Here is a 19,713-nt window from a genome sequence, read left to right as displayed (position 1 = left end):
TAGGAAATCAACCATAGATGAAGAAACCAACTCAATAACATGTACTAGGGAAAGCATCCCTTTTGTTTCCAGGGCAATCGGTCATCTCAAACCCGCCATCTCAGACCTGGCCATGCAATCATCAATCACAAACAACTTGGATTAGCATCCAAAACCACATCAACAATAGTTGAATGCACTACCTCTTGCTTCAAGGCATCGCAATCCCATTGCATGCACAACCAAAATTTAGCTTGGATATATCAAAACACTTTTACAACCTTTTCAAACAACCAAGCATAACTTGGGTCAACAATTCATCTTTAACAAGATCAACCTTCATTAAAACCATTTCAATAGTTCCAAGCAACATGCTTAGCATGAATCAACTACCCTAAAGTTCGCTCTCCCCCTTGGGTTAGGGCTTTGCAAGGTCGATTTAACAAGTTCCTTCTAGGTCCTTTTGTCTTGCGCGGCCCTCGACAGTTGCGACTTACAATTTGTGAGTTTCACAACCATAGAGCCTTTGATGGACAACCCTTTGTTGGAAAAGAAACGACTAAGTCCTTGGAGTTGGGTTCTTAGGTTTTCAAGGTATAGCAATAAACCCTCCTTGTTGGTCATTAGTTGTGGACATCAACTTTAAGTAAATGTAACATCTTCTAACCTTCTATCTTTAAGTGTCATACTATGCAGAATTTTTACTCTTTATCTTTTACTCTCCTTCTACCTAAACTGTGAATGCAATAAACATTCGTATGCAGTGTATGTTAATCGAACGCCTATAATTCATTTAACCCTCAATGAAATATAAATTATTATTGCCTTATATCTTCCTAATGCAATTGTGATACCTTCCTTTTCTGATCATTGCAACCCCTAGTGCACCCTTATCTTTCCATTTCCAATGTATGCAATGTAACTTGAATATCCTTCCCCCCATCACCTAACTTATAATTTCCCAAGAAATAATATGGCTACGTCAGTTCATGCAGTTCCGTACAATAGCATCGCATGCAAAATTTCAACATGAAATCTATCATCTTTTGTTCAAAGAAAGCTATCATTTCATTCAAGTATATATGTCATTTTCCTTTTCTATGTACTTTTATCATGCGAATCTTCCTTTCCTCACAACTACATGATACGGGATTATTTTCAATTTGAAAGATCTGTTTACATGTGCTACTATATGATCAAGAGCAAGGAACCTAGCCTGAACGGTCGGGGAGGGGTGGCATGTTATTTTCATTTCCACCGGTGTTCCTAACTACAATTCTCTCGGCTCATGATAGTCCTGTAGCTCTCTCAAGCTCCGGGGCCATGGCTCCAAGTGTACCTCTATCTCTAAGCCCTCTACTCTATCTCTCCCTATCTCCTTCTCTTCTTCTCTATCTCTCCTCTTCCTCTCCTTCTTCTTCCCTTCTTCACCTCTCTCTCTCTCCCTCTTCTTCTCTTCTTCTCCTCTTCCTCTCCCACTTCTTTTTCTCCTTCTCCTCCTCTTCTTCCTCTCCTTCTTCTTCTCCTTCTCTCTCTCCCTTCCTCTTCTTCTTCTTCTTCTCTCTTCTCTCTCTCTCTCCTTCTCTCTTCTCTCTCTCCTTCTCTTCTTCTCCCTTCTTCTTCTCCTTCTCTCTCTCCTCCTCCTCCTCCTCCTCCTCCTCCTCCTCCTCCTCCTCCTCCTCCTCCTCCTCCTCCTCCTCCTTCTTCTTCTTCTTCTTCTTCTTCTTCTTCTCTCTCCTTCCTCTTCTTCTCTCCCTCTTCTTCTCCTTCTCTCTCACCCTCTTCTTCTCCTTCTTCTTCTCCTTCACTCTCCCCCTCTTCTTTCTACCTTTCTCTTCTTCTCACTAAGCGCACAGGGGGGACTGTTGATGCCAGGGGGGCATGTTGTTCCCCAGACTGGGGAGGGAGCATGTTGTGACATGCCTATTGTTGCCGCATGTGCAAAGGGGGGGAACGCTTTCGAGATGGAGGGGGGGCGTTGTAATTCGTCAGCAGGGGGCACACCATCCAGAATCACGAGGGGGGAGGACCCTCGCTGCCTCCCTGCGGACCACCAGGAGGCCCCTAATCTATCATCTTTTGTTCAAAGAAAGCTATCATTTCATTCAAGTGTCATTTTCCTTTTCTATGTACTTTTATCATGTGAATCTTCATTTCCTCACGACTACATGATATGGGATTATTTTCAATTTGAAATATCTGTTTACATGTGCTACTATATGATCAAGAGCAAGGAACCTGGCCTGAACGGTCGGGGAGGGGTGGCATCTTATTTTCATTTCCACCGGTGTTCCTAACTACAATTCTCTCAGCTCATGATGGTCCTGTAGCTCTCTCAAGCTCCAGGGCCATGGCTCCGAGTGTACCTCTATCTCTAAGCCCTCTACTCTATCTCTCCCTATCTCCTTCTCTTCTTCTCTATCTCTCCTCTTCCTCTCCTTCTTCTTCCCTTCTTCAGCTCTCTCTCTCCCTCTTCTTCTCTTCTTCTCCTCTTCCTCTCCCACTTCTTTTTCTCCTTCTCCTCCTCTTCTTCCTCTCCTTCTTCTTCTCCTTCTCTCTCTCCCTTCCTCTTCTTCTTCTTCTTCTCTCTTCTCTCTCTCTCTCCTTCTCTCTTCTCTCTCTCCTTCTCTTCTTCTCCCTTCTTCTTCTCCTCTCTCTCCCTCTTCTTCTCCTTCTCTCTCTCCTCCTCCTCCTCCTCCTCCTCCTCCTCCTTCTTCTTCTTCTTATTCTTCTTCTTCTTCTTCTTCTTCTTCTTCTTCTTCTTCTCTCTCCTTCCTCTTCTTCTCTCCTTCTTCTTCTCCTTCTCTCTCACCCTCTTCTTCTCCTTCACTCTCCCCCTCTTCTTTCTACCTTTCTCTTCTTCTCACTAAGCGCATGGGGGGGACTATTGATGCCAGGGGGCGTGTTGTTCCCCGGATCTTGTGTAATATCTCATGATCACATATAATAAAATGTAAGAAACTCCTTGATATGTTTCTTTAAGTCATATTAAGTTTATTTTTTGTAAATTTGTTATATTCCTTGCCATGTAGATCTCACTAGAGCTTGATGGTATGATATTGTAACAAGGAGATGCTTTCTTACCATCTTAATAAAAGGATATCATGACAGTGTGAAGTAGTAAGTTTCTTAAGCCTATGAGAGGGAGGGGGAAAGAGCCTCATAGAGAGAGAGAGAGAGAGAGAGAGAAACATTTTTTTTCAATATCAAAATAGATCTATTGAAAAACACCCATAAGGCATAACCTCAACTCCAAACCCTAAAATCATGCTTAATTATTGGGATCTAAGACCTTTTTCCTGGCTAATCATCATTTAGCTCTATTACTATTAATTTTCATTAGGAAAGTGCCTAATTTATTGGGTCTAGCATCATGAAGATCATCCACCCACTTTTCACATAGGCAGCTTAACTATTTAATTAGGCCCTACCACATTGTGAGAACCTATAAAAGTATCTTTCTTAATTAATCCATTACATAAAGTTCATTGAACAACTTTAGGCACAATAGAAAAAGAATGAACAACTTTAGATAAAACATGAAAAGAATGAAAAAAATCATTTTCAAATAGCTTCTTTTGATTAGAGTAATTCAAAAATCTCTAACTAAGACTACCAAGATACTTAGCTTCAACCCAATTGTATCCTTCTCTTGGAATTCAGCATTGGATACCCCAACCCTCTAAACTACATCGAACACACCCATGATCCCTCTCTCCTAATCACACACATGGTATGTTGGAACTCCAACAGTCAATGTGTGACATGGTCTTCTCTTTTTCTGTTGCCACTAAAAGAATAAAAATAAAGTGATAGTGTGGGAACCCACTACTTGTAATGTACAAGTGTGTAGGTATGGATCTAAGTAAATGTAGATAACTAGGCATAAGCGGCCTTTAGTCCCCCAATAGCCTCCCTCTTAAAGGTGAATGTGCTAAGTGAGGAGTAAAAGAAAAAAGAGAAAATTATAACATGTACATATAGTACAAGTGGATAAGGAAATATATCATATCATCCTACACCCATTATCTTCTTAAGAAATGCACAATGTTCCACTTGGAGATTTTTAGTGAGAAAATCTATAGGATTCATATCTATAGGGAACTTGACAAGATCAATGAACTTGTCCTCTACCACCTCTCTAATGAAGTGAAAGCACATCTCAATGTGCTTTGTCTTTGCATGCAAGATTAGGATTATGGGCCAATTGAATGGCACTCATTGAATCCAAATGCAATGTAGGATTCATAGTCATATCAAGATTTACAACCAGACTATCTAACCATAGGACCTCCTTGCAAGCCTCAGTAGCTATAATATACTCAATCTCAATAGGTAGACAAGGCCATGTATTTTTACATTCTAGACATCCAAGAAATAGCACCTCTAGCAAAGGTAAATACATACCTAGAGATAGACTTCCTACTATCTAAATGTCGTGCAAAATCTAAGTTAGTGTAACCCATGACTCCAATATCCTAGCTACCATAGAAAATGTGCATATCTATAGTGCCTTTAAGACATCTCATGATACCCTTCACACCATCCCAATATTGCTTACCAAATGTAGCCATATAGTATGCCACAACTCCCACTACAAATGCTATGTCAGGATGAGTGGCTATCATGGCATACATTAAATTTCCCACTGTGGATGCATATGGAACCTTGGCCATCTCAGTATTCTCATCATATGACTAAGAACAATTGACTTGACTAACCTTTACATGAGAAGGTAAAAGATAGCCAATAGGCTTACCATCCTACATATAGAATTGCTCAAGTACTCTATGAATATACTCCTTCTAGGACAAGTAAAGAAGTCTCCTAGAGTGATTGTGCATAAAATGCATAGCAATTATGTGAAAGGCCTACCCCATGTCCTTCACCTCAAAGCTTTTCTTGAGCTTAGTCTTTAAAGAATCTAGGTCAACATGAGCACTCCTAGCTATAATCATATCATCAACATAAAGCACCAAGATAATAAGGTGACCATCACGGGTCTTCTTCTATATAGACATGGATCCATATCACTATAGAATACCCCTATGAATGCATGAAAGGATAAAACTTATCATAGCACTCCCTAGGTACCTAATTAAGCTCATAAAGACTCTCTCAAGCACAAGCACAAACACAAGCAAGAGGAAGAGAAGAGAAGAAGAAGAAGAAGAGAGCTACTTTTTCCATATACCAAGAATAAGCTTCTCATTCACTTTTAAAGTTTATATACAAGCCCTAAATCCTTTGGGCACCCATCCCCTTTTTTACATGACCAAGCATCTTGCTAAGGTCCTTTTTTCCTATTCTCTTCTATTTACCTTATCCCTTCACCTATACCTATTTAGATTTTACCATTTTCACAAGAGGGAGCCTGATGCTCTTTTAACAAAATTTTAGGGGTATCTTTCATTTAAAAATACTCCTTCCGTCTTTTGCATTTTTTTGAGGTTGCCTTTGCGGATTTTGCATTTTCTCCTTCTTGTTGATTTCATTGGATCCGCATTTTAGAATTTTCTTAGATTTATTTTTTCTTTTCTTTTTTTTGCCTTGCATTGGGGTTAACATTACTTCCCTCCTAGTCAAGTGCTAGTCCCATGGCACTTGCGGTTCTTTGTTAATGAGGGCTCGGTGAGTTGAAGGGTGGTCATGTGGGTTGATTATGGAGCCTTGTGGGGATCAGTCATGGAAGAGAAGCTTATCGAATGATTGAGATAGTGGAGGTCAAGGGTATGTCGAGTAGATGACAAGGCCTTCGAGGTCGTCTTTACGTGAAAGGAAAAGAAAAGTGCACATCCTAGGGGGTGTGTCTACTTTACCGTGCAATATAATGTGCTCGTGCTAGTGGAACTAGGAGCTAGGTCGAACCACAAGCAACAAGCTTGGTGTTTTCCTACAGTTGAGGACCCAATTCGTGCGTAAGGGAGGTGCGATGGGTGAAGCTTGGGGAGACAAGTCTAACCATTTGTAGGCTTTGGTGTAGTTGCATTGCCCTTGTTAAAAGTTATCACTATGCATATATTGTTGATTGCAAGGTGAATGTGTTGTGACTCATAGTCTACATTACAATGTGTTTTTTTGCTTCTTAAATGTGTATCCTAACAATGATTCCTTACAAGCATCCTTTTGTTTGGCAACACATAAAAGGCCATGGGTATACTCTCAAACTCGATATAAACTAAGACTTTGCACTTTCGCAAAAGCACGTATGATTGACTCCCAAATGGACTGAGTTTAGAATTCGTGGATTGTAGTTGGCTGACTGATTAGAGTCAAATGATTGTGAGTTAAGATATTAAAATCAGCTCCCTCATCGAGATCAAGGCATCAAAGGTATGCGTGTGTTGGGTAGTGACCCTTATGCGTAGGTAAGCATGTGCTACTGCTTCCTCATCTTCATCCTCAATCTCTATGATTGTGGCAACTCATATGTTCACAGGGGACTCTAGCATTGGAGGATCATGTGAAGGATGCATGGAAGGGTAGTACTTCTTTATGTGGCTACCATTGAAGAAGCATATGCCCTCTTTGTCTAGGGTCTCGAGCTCTACATTGCCGATTTAGCTAATGGTGTGGGCCCTAATCCCCTAAATTTCATCTTTTGTTTATGGCCTTTCACTGAGCATGATAACACTAGGTCGCCCTGGTTGAAGTCTCACTGCTTGACGTGCTTGTCAAACTAGCTCTTACATCATGCCTTTTCTTAAATCAGTGTTGCATGGGTAGAAGTTAGTCTTTGATAAGCGTTCTAGCTCAACTAGGCATTCCATCCATGCCTCCTTTCCATCCCATCTCTCTTGGATGGCCACTCTTAGGATAGGAACAAAGAAATCTATTGGTAGAATACCTTGAGTTATGTAGGTCAGCTTAGGGAGTATGCAGCCCACAACCATTTAATAGGTTGTTAAATAGGCCCATAAGGCTACCATCAGCTTATTGTCCTAGTCATTGCAAGAAGCAAAGACTACCTTGGTCAAGACATTCACTAATAACTTATTTGTGGATTCAGCTTGGCCATTAGCTTGAGGATAGTAGGGTGAAGATTTCATATGGATGATCAGGAATGTAGAAAAGAGGTGGGCAATCACTTCGTTGATGAAGTGCGTGTTGATCATTGACGAATTCGATGGGGCAGTAGAATTGTGAGATTACTTGTTCCCAAAGGCCATAGGTCGAGCATCATTTTTCCTAGTGGCTCGTGCTTCTGTCCACTTTGTGAGGTAGCCTTTGGCGACTATGATGTACTTGGCCTACAAGTATTTTGTTGTGGGACTAATCAGCCCAATGAAGTCAATCCCCCATTTTTCGAATGGCTATCTTGTAATGACTAGGGTGAGCTCCATCTTATCCTTGCAAATAGGGACCTTATTCTGTTGGCACTCATCACTGTGCTTCATGAATCGTGTTGCATCACGAAAAGGCATGGGCCACCATAGTTGGGATTGCAACACCTTGCGTGCTATCCCGTCTCCATGCGTTGAAGTGTCCTCCCACAACTTTGTTGTGCGCCTATGCAACAAGTACATCATGCATCTCATGTTTGCACACATATCATCATAGTAAGCCATCTTGTCCTAGCCTATAGAGCTAACTTGCTATCAATTGATAGGGTTGTATCTTGAGGATAAGTCACCTAAGCTGGGCCTTCTCGATAGGGTTTTCGGGTCATCCATGTTCTAGTACTTGGACTATGTTATCAGCCCATAGGATGGCATCAAGTCGGCTCTAAACAAGGCCTTTTCACTAGACAGGTTGAAAAGATGCACATTTGGTAAGTCATCTACTATACCCTATCTAATGGCTTTTCCTGTGGGTATGTGGGACATGTGATTAACCAGGTAGTAGTGCTTCCCTTTGCATATAACCATGGAGAAGTTGAATTCTAAAAGTAGAAGTAACCATCGAGCAATGCATCCTATAGTGCAAGGTTTATTCACAAGATAAAGCAAGGCTTGATGGTCAACAAAGAAGGTGAAAGGCGTAGCCAAAAGATAATGTCAAAATTTCTTTACAGGAAACACCATGGCCAAACCCTCTCTCTCAGTCATGGAATAGTTCATATTGGTATTGGTGAGCTGTCTATTAGCAAAACTCACAAGATAGTCTAAGTTGTGTTCTCCAAGCGGCTAATATAAAACAACTCCCATGGCAAACTTCGAGGCATCAATGTATACATGGAAGGTGATGGTTAGCCAAGGGCTCATAGAATGGGTGTAGTTGTCAGAGCCTTTTTCAATTCTTTGTATGTGTGTTGGCATTCATCGGTCCATTCAAATATTATCAGTAGTTTGTAGAGTGGTCTAGCGATTAACGTATAGATCAACACGAATCGCCGATAGTGTCATGTACATCCTATGAAGCACTAAACTCCCTTGTAGTTGGTTGGTGGTGGAAGGTCAAAAATAACCTTGAATTTTAAGAATTTGGTGGTAATGTGGCTCTTGGACACCACATGCCCTAGGATGCATCCATGTTTCACCCAGAATTGGCACTTAAGGGGGTTCAACGAGAGATACAATCTACATCATTCAAAGAGTGCGTGGAGTTTGTCTAGGTGTTCCCTTCAACTCGAGTGAACACACAAATCATCAATGAACACTTCTAACTCTCGCATAAGCATGTCCTTAAAGATGGCACATATGAGCCGTTGGAATGTGGTTGTTGTGTTTGTTAGCCCAAAAGGCATGACTATGTAGGTGAAGACAATGCAGTCTTATGCATATCATCAGGGAGGACTTGCACCTGATTGTAGCCTGAGAAGTCATCCACAAAATTGTAGGCTTCTTTGCAATCCACTATCTCAAGCATATGCCCAATGTACAATAATGGATAGTTGTCTCTCTTCGTAATAGTGTTGACTTTCTTATAATTAACAAATACTTTGATTTCTCTATTCTTCTTTGGGACAATTACAATGGGCAAGTCCTAGTCCATGTGCTCAATTTCATAGATGAATCCCACTCTTAACAGGTTGTCTATCTCCTCCTTAAGTGCATGTGCATGCTTGGGATTCATAGGATATGGTCACTATTTGACCCGTGGTGCATCTGGTGTCATGGAAATGTTATGAGTCACTACACTTAGATCTACTCCTTTCAACTCATCGAGGGACCAATCGAATACGTCTATGTACTCTCTTAGTAACACAATGAGATCTGCTTTGTCCTACTTAGTCAAGTCATCAGCTATGAAGACAAGTAGTTGAGGCTTCTCCCCTTGTCCAGCCAGGTTGACCTCCTTGACCTTGGCAGATCCTTCCATAGGTTCATTTTCTTGTCCTTGCCTCTTGGTACGTACCTAGCAAGATCACTACTCTATCACCTTTCTTAAAGTTTTTGAATCACTTTGGTAGATCTTGTGGTTTTTTCTACTCCTCAATGTTTGACTCCCTAGATTGCCTCTTTCTTCCCTCCTTCAACCATCTCCACCTTAGGTATACTGGTAGGTCCCCCTTCGTGTGTTTGGTCTTATGTGGTCAGGGTATTTTAGGGTCACTATCCGAGCTTACTTCCAACTCAGAGTCAAACTCTTCATCTTCGCTAGAAGAGGGAGTCTCTCCTGGTGGTCGTAGCTTTGAAGGCAATTCCATCCTAAGTAGCGGTGTGGTGCTTGGTTGGGTGAGCCCTGCGCATTCATAGTCAATCGCTTCTATGTGCTCCAACCATGTGCGATCCCACTCTGTTTGCACGATTCCTCTCTTGATTGTAAAGGTACTCTCTTTCTATGGCTTGGAATCTACTCATATTTTCTCAATCTCACATCCATCAGTGCTATACTTTATTGTGTCAATCTCTTCTTTGCTCTCTTCACTAAATACATAACAATCCTTGCACTCATCATCCGAACTATCCTTGTCTGACTACTCGTCATCTCCTAGGTTTATAAACTCCTCTTTCTTCTCATCCGTGAGAATCAAGGCCCAATTGTACATCACGTTCAAATCATGTACCTTGGTCCATTTCCACTTGGGTTGCCACCTAACTGTCTGTTAAGTACTCTAAGATCTCGTGGAGCTCTCACTTATTATTCGACATGCAAAACGTAATAGGGGTGGGCCAGTCAAGAGCTTCTAGCCATCATGCATAAAGGTACTAAGGGCTTAGCACATATATCCAATCCCACTCATCCTTAGGGCAATGGATATATTTCGTTAGTGGCCCGCAAGATTTCCTAACTTGAATGTCACCCTTCAGCATCGTGGAGATGGTACTGGCATGGTCTTCAAGATATCCATCTCTACCCTTACTGCTTTCGTTCAATTGCCCAAGAAGATCAGACTATTTCCCCAGACTTCTATGACTCATGCGTTCCACATCCAGTGTCGGCCTAGCAAGGTGTTGTAGTCTACCCCCTTCATGACGATGAAATCCACTAAAAACTATTGGACTCTTGCAATCTTCAACAACCAATTCTTCAACACCCTAAATGGCTTAACTTTTATCCCATTGGCCAGTGTGACATTGAACCTAGCATTATTGACAAGCGGGTTACCCTAAGCATGGAGCATTGTGTGGCAAAGTACACTGACTCCTACCCTCATGTCTACAATTCCTTTCCTTGTAGTGTCTCCCTAGCACTAGGATGGGCAAGACCATATGCATCTGAGTGTCTTCCCAGAAAGCATTAACATGTAAGGACTTGGGTACTAAGTGCAGTGCCAAGCTTGGTATCTAAGTTACTACATCAAGGTCATGCAGGTCAGTTGCCCCCTACTCGATTAGTCCTTCTGCTCACTGCTATAACTCCTGCCACAGCGTTGGCTACTGCCTAATTAGGTCTTCTAGGCACAAAGTCACAAGGGTTGACACTAGCATCATAAGAAGGTTGCCAGTTGTGTGCTTCCCTCCTAGTTCCATACTTCTTGGCCAATGGTCTTGGCTAGTTTGATGACCCGTGGTGCCTAAGCTTTGTCTATGTAGTACTGCTCGTGGTGCAGACATGTCTCTTAACTTCAATCGAGTTGGTAAGACCAATGTACTCACACTAGAGAGCTCATCGATTTCATCTTCTAAGATGAGCTCTATGTCCTTTAAGTGCTCTTGGGCTTCTCTCACCCACTCCTCCTTGACCTTATCCCATGGCTTCAAGCTAGTGCTTCAGGTTAGGGTACTCCCCAACCTTAGCACTCCCCTTCTCTACAGTCTCCAGAGTGGATATTTTTGCCTCTACATCTATGACTCTTTTTCCTATGGGTAGTGTTGTGGCACTCTCCATCTTAAGCGTGACCTTTGCCTCAATTCTCTTCTTCATTCGCCTACAGCTCTTTTGTCCTATTGAGACTATGTCTAGGTTACTAGGCCCTAGCAGTGATATGCCGGCTCACTTCATCTATGCTCAGGTCATAACATGCAATGGTGTTAATCTTGACTGGCCAAAGACCAAGCCACTTTTACCCAGGTTAACAAGCCAACTCCTAAGAGTTGTTGCACTAAACAAGTGATTATTGCACTAATTGTTTTAATTTAACTTAACTTAACCTTCCCTAAAATCTACAACGTTGTTTGTAGTAGTCCAACTGCAAAGATTCTAAACTTCAATAAATTATACTGGGCACTAAATTGCTAAACCTAAGATAACTATGGTTTCTCCTCATCTCTCAGAGGCAGCTCCTCATAATGTACTCCTGCCATGCTAGTGGCGGTTTATCCAGGAAATGTTTTTAATGTTTGACTTTGGAAAGGTTGTTTCAGGGATATAGATCTCTTAGATCTATTTGTATATCTCCGTTTAAAATTCCTTTTTATGTTTTTCTCCACCTGATTAAAATTAATTATTTTTATTTGTTTAATTTTAAACAAACATTCAAATCAAATTTTCTGAAGTACCATAAACCCCTAAATTTTAATCTCCCTTGGTAGACGTTTCCCACTCCGTATATAAATTTCGTCGTTGCTTATTAGTTTTTAAGTACTTAATTCATTTTGCGAATATAACGTCCTTTCCTTCTTTTCTATTATTAAACATCAACCAGAATAAAACAAGTTCTTCCATACTCTTATGGTTCACATACAACGTTCATTTTAAATCCCGTATATCCCCTTAGTTTTCTTTAAATTATCCTAGTGGCCCTCCACTCCATGTATTTAAGAAGTTGATTGTAAAATGAATAACATATAAAAATTTAATATGGATGCTGAGGCTTTTTCCCCCATGCCATCCAATCATCAAAATTGTTTGATTTTATTTTGGTTTTAATTTAAACTAAATTTTATAACTGCAACCTAACATTATAAATCATTATAAAGTGTTGTCAAACTTTTTATTTGTAATTTCCCATGTTTCCTAAATGTTCACACCGCATATAATCTCTCCTTTCAAAACCAAAACACCATATCTTTATACGAGCATTTCTTAAGTGAAATATTATTAAATCATTATTTCTTTTCTTTAACCCTTACAACAAAAATGCACTAACAAATCAAATATTTTGTTTCCAATACTTCACTAAGAATCCATAGTTTATATCAATAAATAACACATTTTACGTAAAGGAAAACTATGCTTTTTCCCTAAATATAACTCTTTTCTAATTTTTAAATATAACAAAACATCTTTAAAAATCTTGATAGAAATTCAATAAATTCCTTGACTCATAAGCTTTATAGGAAAAATATCAGAACTTATAAATTTTCAATCAGTAATTTTATAAAATTTTATTTATGATAATTTTGAGTCATTTTTTAGTATTTTCGACTGTTTTTGATTTTTAATAAATAAAAACCAGTTCAGATAAATGCAAACAACCATGTAGCATGAGAAAACATATTAAAAGACATATTTTAAAAATATTAAACTAAAGAAATTATCATGCCATATCGTTTATTTTAGATAAATCAGTTAGACACTTACTTGTAAAACCGCAGGTCGTTGTCACGTCCTTGGAGACCGTGTCCTCTTGCTGTCTAGCCACTATCCAGCCATTGTGCATCGCAAACTCAACATTTCTTATCTCCATGCAACTTTGTTGTTGGAATGAACACCATCTTCATGAGGGAAAAATAAGGAGATTGCACCACTTAGGGTTTTTAGTGTTTTGATACAAGTAAGGATTATCGTATCCTTCTTTTTGGTTATTGCCTTGTGCAGATGCCGCTTGTGGACGAGGGCATGAAAAAGAATGAACGATCTGCCACCATGAATTGGGTTCGCTATTTTCTTGCACGATCTTCACTCGACATTGAGGAGGGCGCCTGCAATTCCTGACGTTGTTGCCACTTATTCTTTTCTTGCATCCACCCTCTTCTTACTCCCTCTATTTCTCAAGCTCTATGGTCCGTTGAATTTGTTTTTTTCTTCTTCTTGACTACTCCATGGGGCATTGATAGGGTGGACAAGATTGCCATGGAGGTTCACCGTGTGGCTGCAAATTTTCCTTTCTCCCTTGTAACTAGTGCATTTTCTGCCTCTTCACCCTCATCTCCCTCCTCCTCTCTCTCTCTCACGCTCGCTCCACCAAGCATGCAGAAGAAGGCACCTCCTTTTCAATCATGGCAACCATGATTTTCTTCACGCCTTCATCCTCTTTCCCATATCAAATGTGATATATGTATATGTCTCTGCTGCTGTGGCTGTTGCTTGGGCTGCTTTTAGTGCTTCGTTCACTAAATCATAACTTTCAAGAGGAAAGGCTTTGATTTGTTCGTTTGCGACGTTGGTTGTATCAAGACCATTGCGAGGCGTATCATCGGCTGTGCAGGTCGTGCTGATCCTTCTGTGTCTTCGGCATCTTTTCATTCCCTCATTTTCTGCTTGCAATTAGTCAGGGCCTTGAGCAATGAGAACGGCATGTACACACGTTGCCACTACATATTCATTGGGCGTGGGAGGAATGACTTCTGCGTCGAGAAGAGGCAATACTAGACATCGAAGGAAGGTATTAATAACAGAATATTCTTCTGCGACAGCACAAGTTGCTTCGTTTGCTTCTTTTTGTGTGTGTGTGCATGCAGGGAGAGCAGACCCAACATCGTCTGCGATAGATAAAATCCCATCGTCATCTTCAACCATCGTATAATCATGGTTGGCATCCAGCATGTCAGGGGTGTGGCCCCTCTGGTGTGTGCTGGGGCAATTACGGAATTTCACACAAGCTGCTGATATTCTTCTTCCTCTCAATCTATGGTGGGCAACAGGTGCCAGGGCGGAACTTGGCGAATGATACCATGTGGGAGGCCATGGCAGATAGAGATGGACCCTCTCCCCCCTCGTTTTACGGCCCTTGCTCCCTCCCTTCGACAAAGGCAGCGTGATCTCCCTCTGCATTCACCACCCTTTCGAATCCCCAAATTCGTTTTTTTAGACAAAGAGGCGTCACACGAACGTAACTGCCCCTCCTCTCCTTGATATCAAGAGCCCACATAAGGTAGTATAGGCACCTTTACATCCCTTTGGGAATGTCAATGTGTGAGGTATTGCTACTAATTGATGACCTCAATGACAGAAGGACAACCTTTGCTCGTCTAGTCCGACCAACTTTACCATATGCATGGTAGCCAACAAACTTTTTGTATTTCCTCGAAGGTTGCCGCAAAAATCATTGACATGATGATGTCCATTATAGACCATACGATCATCTCTTGCTTCATGCAACGTCGACCAGAAGCCAGAGTTCACTTGTGCACAACCAATTCCCTCTTGCTCAACTCTAATTATTGAGCAAAGACTTGCTATACGTGTCTCAACAAGAGAAATGTGAAAATAAGCCAAGGCAGGAATCTTATCCATTGATGTAAATGCATTGATTTTGTTTCGTTCCTGCAGTTCAATAAATAGCTCTTTAAACCATTTCTTTTGGCTTTCTTGAATCCACCCATAACCATGTATCCTCTAACCTTGGAGTAGTCCCTACTATCAAACATGTAAAGATTTGGGACACTTCTCCTTCCATGCTCTGACCCCAATGGGCCTTGCACCTCTAAGTGGTAGTTACCAAATATATCTATGTGAGTAACGAGTTTATTGCTTGACTTCTTCATCCTCCCTACCACCCTGTACATCATGGTGTTTAATTTCTTTTGGATATACTTGTGACAAGGTGTAATCCATGGTGGTAATGTATATTATTATTTTTAAATAATAATAATAATCGTTGAAAGATGAAGAGACTACCACATGTGTTGTATAAGAGTATTAGTTGATGAGGACCACAATACTTAGTAATCAATCGTAGATAGATCATGATCATCAAGTCGTTTCCAAGTAGAAATCTGCCCTACCCCTAACCACTGCATATCTTGGATTGATATTGCAAAATTTCCTTTGGCACTCTTTTGGATGTCACAAGGATAAATTCACATATGACATAGTGTATCCTTATAACCTTTAACACCAAGAATACATCCTAGGTGGTACATCCGATCTTCCTTTTGCGAGTAAGTCCCTTTGGATCACATCATCCTTGCCAAGAGTCATCCTCTTGAATCTAATATTCAACACCTCCCCAAAGAAATCTCCATAATAATCACCAATGATCTAATGATCACCCCTTGATCATCACTACAGTATTACTATCAAATTTTTATCTAAAACTCCACCTCCCTCTCGTACCAGAACTTCCTTGTACCACATCTCCTAGTTAGACTGCAAGGACACGGCCTCCAAAGACAGCAACAACGAACACCGCATCTGCATTGAATTCATGTAAAAATTTAGTAATAAGGTGTCAATTGTATACAGTTTTGCCAAAAATTTGTTGCAATAAATGGCATGTTTTTAGGTGTTGTCAAATCTCAAATTGAAATGGCGGAAAAATAAAGGAAAAATCAGAAAAAGAGCAAAGTCGTAGAGGTGACCTCTAAAACTAAACTGAGGCAAAAAGAGCAATTTTAAAGGAAAGGTGCCTCAAAAACTCTAAAAACTCTTGTAAAAGAGCCCCAGCCTCCATCCTGTGCCACTTGTAAAAGAATAGATGTGTATAGGCTTAGGGCATGAAGCAAGAAGAGGGAATTAGAAAAAGGGACCTTGCCACAATGGCTGGTCATGTAAAAAGGGATGGGCGCCCATGGGGATTTTAGGGTTTGTATGTATAAAGTTCAAAAAGTGAATGAAGGCTCATTTTTTTGGTGTGTGGTTAACAAGAGTCCTCTCTTCTTCTCTTATTCTCTTCATCTTGCTTGTGTGTGTGATCTTGAGGGAGTGAGTGTGAGAGTGTGAGGGAGTGAGTGAGTGTGTGGGAGTGAGGGATCAAGAGGGGGAAGATCTTCACCGTCTCCTCTTCTCTCCTCTCTTCCCTTCTCTTGCCTCGCACATGGCTATGGTGAATGGAGCTTGGAGATAGAAGAGGATCAAGGATGCCTGAGCTAGCATCTAGGATCATGGAGCTACTGACTTGTGTGAGGGAGGAGGCAACTCATTTCGGCATCAAGGTAAGCTCACTACACCCCGAGAGGATCGATGGCATGTCGGATAGGTGAGAGATAGCCATGAAAGCTCACTTGGAATGCTTGAAGCAATAAGCGGTCCATGGGTCTTGGCAGTTGAGCGAAAGCTCCCACATTTTGGTTCCGTTGCCGGGACCAGTGGATTCGAGCTTGAGCCCTCGCGCACCCCATATCGAGCATCGAAGTAAGGGATTCATCCTCGAACCGGAGCTTGAGGGAGGTAGGAAGTTTGGGTTTTTTATCTTCAAAACAAATAAGTATTTTGGGTTATTTTTATGTTTTGATGATTGGGAAAGATGGAGAAATCATTTCAGTTTTTTGCCTTTGACCGTTGTTGCATTCGGAGTAGGTAAGGATTAGGAAACCGGATAGGAAAAGCATAGGGTTTGCTACTGTAAAACGGGGCAAAATAGAGCACAAGTCATGCAAAAATGGGAAAAAAGAATTCTTGGGATATTAATTTCAGCAAGTGAGTGATTGGGGACATCAAAACCTTACCCGGGAAGGGATTTAAGAGCCAAGGGAACAAGGAAGAGCTCATTTCAACCTGACATTGAGAGAGAATGAGAGAGAGTGAGAGTGTGTTTCCAGGATTGATTCGATTTGATCTTGCCATTGAGGAGTTCATGCAATTCAGGTACGTCAGGACCTCCCTACTATGTATTTGTTGTGATCTGGAAGGCAGTGTGCTCAATGGTTGTGCGACTCATTAGATTCAACGAAATCATTCCCAATGCGGCCATCGTCGTGCATGGCACGGCCCGTCCAAGTGTCAGTGATTTTGGGCCGAGTCCCAAAATCGACCCTCGGATCACTTGGCCACTCGGCCCACTTGACCACTCAACCCTCGGCCAACTATACTCGGACGCCTTTCACTCAGCCCGTCTGAAGCATTCAAGCCAACACCACTCAGACAAGTCGACACTCGGCCCAGCACCACTCGGACAAGTTGACACTCGGTTGCTCGGCCGAATTCACCATTCGGCCCTCAACCCACTTCACTCGGCCCACTCGGTCCTCGGCCCATTCAGACCAATTACTATTCAGCCCTCGGTCCGTCCGAGTGATACACTCGGCCCCTACAGCTTGGACAAGTTGGGCCAAGTCAAGATTTTTCCAAAATTTACGGTCGCATAAACCTTCGTGAGTACCTCCGAGGCACAGAACTCGATTCTGGTGCAAGAAATAGGAAAATTCGTAGGACACAATCACCTAGCAGCTCGAGTAGGCTATTGCTAGACCCAGAGTCCTAGTGACATCTAGCTGAGCCAAAGATCCTGAACCCTAAAAACGAACAAGATGACCAGACGCGGGTCAACAAGCCTATTAGGCTTGAAACGAAGTGAGAGAGTGCGTAAGCCGCTTAGACACTTATTTCTCACACTCACCCTGAATTTCCGCACTTGAAGTACACTTAAGGACAGTTGAAAGCCTGATTGAGCACAAGTGTACGGGAAAGAACACACACATATTAAGTAGAGGTGAATTGAGGATTGGATATAATAAGTCAAGGAACTCACTCAAATAAACATCTCAAGGAACCCACCAGTAGGAGAAGATCCCAAGACATAGACAGACAACCAAAGCACAGAGTAGGACCAAGCAAGCGGCACTAGAGAAGTGTATCTGACCAACTTGTTCAACCTAATCAACAGCTTGGTGGAGCACGAGAACACGATCATGTCAGAGGAAATCTTAGACCGCAAGCCGAACAAGGAACTCAACTTAGGAGTTTTTCCAAAGGTGATTTAGCAGCTGGTAAGCAGCTACGAATTGCACGCTCGGTATGAACACCACGGCAGAACATCAGAAGTCATCATAACAGACTTGGAAGAGGAACGAAAGCTAGCCCACAAGGCACTGCAAGGCATAGTGAAATACAAGCAAGACCAACATGCTAGGAGCTTAAGGTAGAACACAAAATTGTGCGAGGTACAGCAAGTACTGAACCTGGCAGGTGGGAATCGGACCGATCACGAGAGAGCCTTGGAAGGAGACTTAACATTGAGTGAGCTTCTCATGAAGCAATTGCTCGACAACACAGCAGCGAAGCAGAGTGCTGCAGCACTAGCGACATCATTACTAACCAAGGCTCTAAGATCTAGTCTAAAATCCCAATTTTTGCAAAAGCAACTCGACATATACCAACCCCACGATGACCCATACAACTTTGTAGGGCAATTTGAGCAAGTCTATGAGGCCAACGGCCTCACCGACTTGACTCAACGCTCTCAAGCATTCGGGCTTTGCTTAGGCAACAAGGGTAGGACTTGGTACACGAGTCTAGATGCTAGAGAACAAGCGGACTTTAACGGCCTCGAAAACCTCTTCATTAAGAGATTCTCCAAGCCCGGATACTCTAATAATCTACTAGTGAGACTAATGAATGTAAAGCAAAAAGAGAAAGAGGACATTCATGACTATGTCATCCACGTGAGGAGCCTCTTCAAGAGAATCCTCGTGGGTGAATGACCTATCGAGAGAGCAGTGTCTATCGTATTCATCAGTGGAATACAAAGTGAGGAGCTGTATAAGGCCTTCGTAGGCAACTCGAGCTTGTAGCAAGACTCGATAGCTAGGGTGTTTGAAGAGGCCATTCGAGTGGATGACCAGTTGAAAGAGCAGAGCTCTAGGAGCTCAAATTCAAAAGAGACCAACTCGCAAAGTTCAGAGAGAGAGCCAGCCTCTAATGAACGATCAGGTCCAACAGCCCAGGACAAAGGGAAAGCCACTGAGACAAACCAAGACTTGCGTGTCATGACCCAAGCACAGACGAAGCAGGCTGGCATATCATTGCTAGGTTCGAGCAACATTGATGCACCCTCGATTAGGAAGAAGAGCCGTAGATGGAGAAAGAAGAAACCCAAAGCTAAGATCATGCTGAAAATTGAGACTGCCACTACTCTACCTGTCGGAAAGGTTACTTATGCGGAGGTAGAAACCTCAGCCCTTAAGACGGCCGAAAAGGGAAGTGCTAGGTTAGGGGAGTACCCACATCCAAAGCGCCAACTAGAGGCTATCGAGAAAGTGAAGGAATGGGTAAGAGAGGCCCAAGAGCACCTAAAAGATGTTGATCCCATCCTAGAGGATGAGATCAAAGATCTCTCCAACATAAGCATGCTAATCTCACCCCCTCGACCGAAAGCAAGAGATGCAACTATGCCGCAAGCGGTACTGCTTAGGCAAAGCCTCGATGCTACAGGCTAGCAAATCAGTCATGGACATTGGCCAAGACAATCCAGAATAGGAGAAAGACAAGTAGCCAACAGTCTCCTTACCATGCTGGTGATAACCCCTGTGACGTTGAACAGCCTAGGAGACCTACTAGGGCAGCATTCCATCCTATGGCAAGACC

Source organism: Lygodium microphyllum, chromosome 19, assembly GCF_053477565.2.
Source record: "Lygodium microphyllum isolate KBCC chromosome 19, Lygodium_microphyllum_v1.1.10, whole genome shotgun sequence".
NCBI classification, from domain to species: domain Eukaryota; kingdom Viridiplantae; phylum Streptophyta; class Polypodiopsida; order Schizaeales; family Lygodiaceae; genus Lygodium; species Lygodium microphyllum.
Note: the sequence above shows the minus strand (reverse complement) of the source record.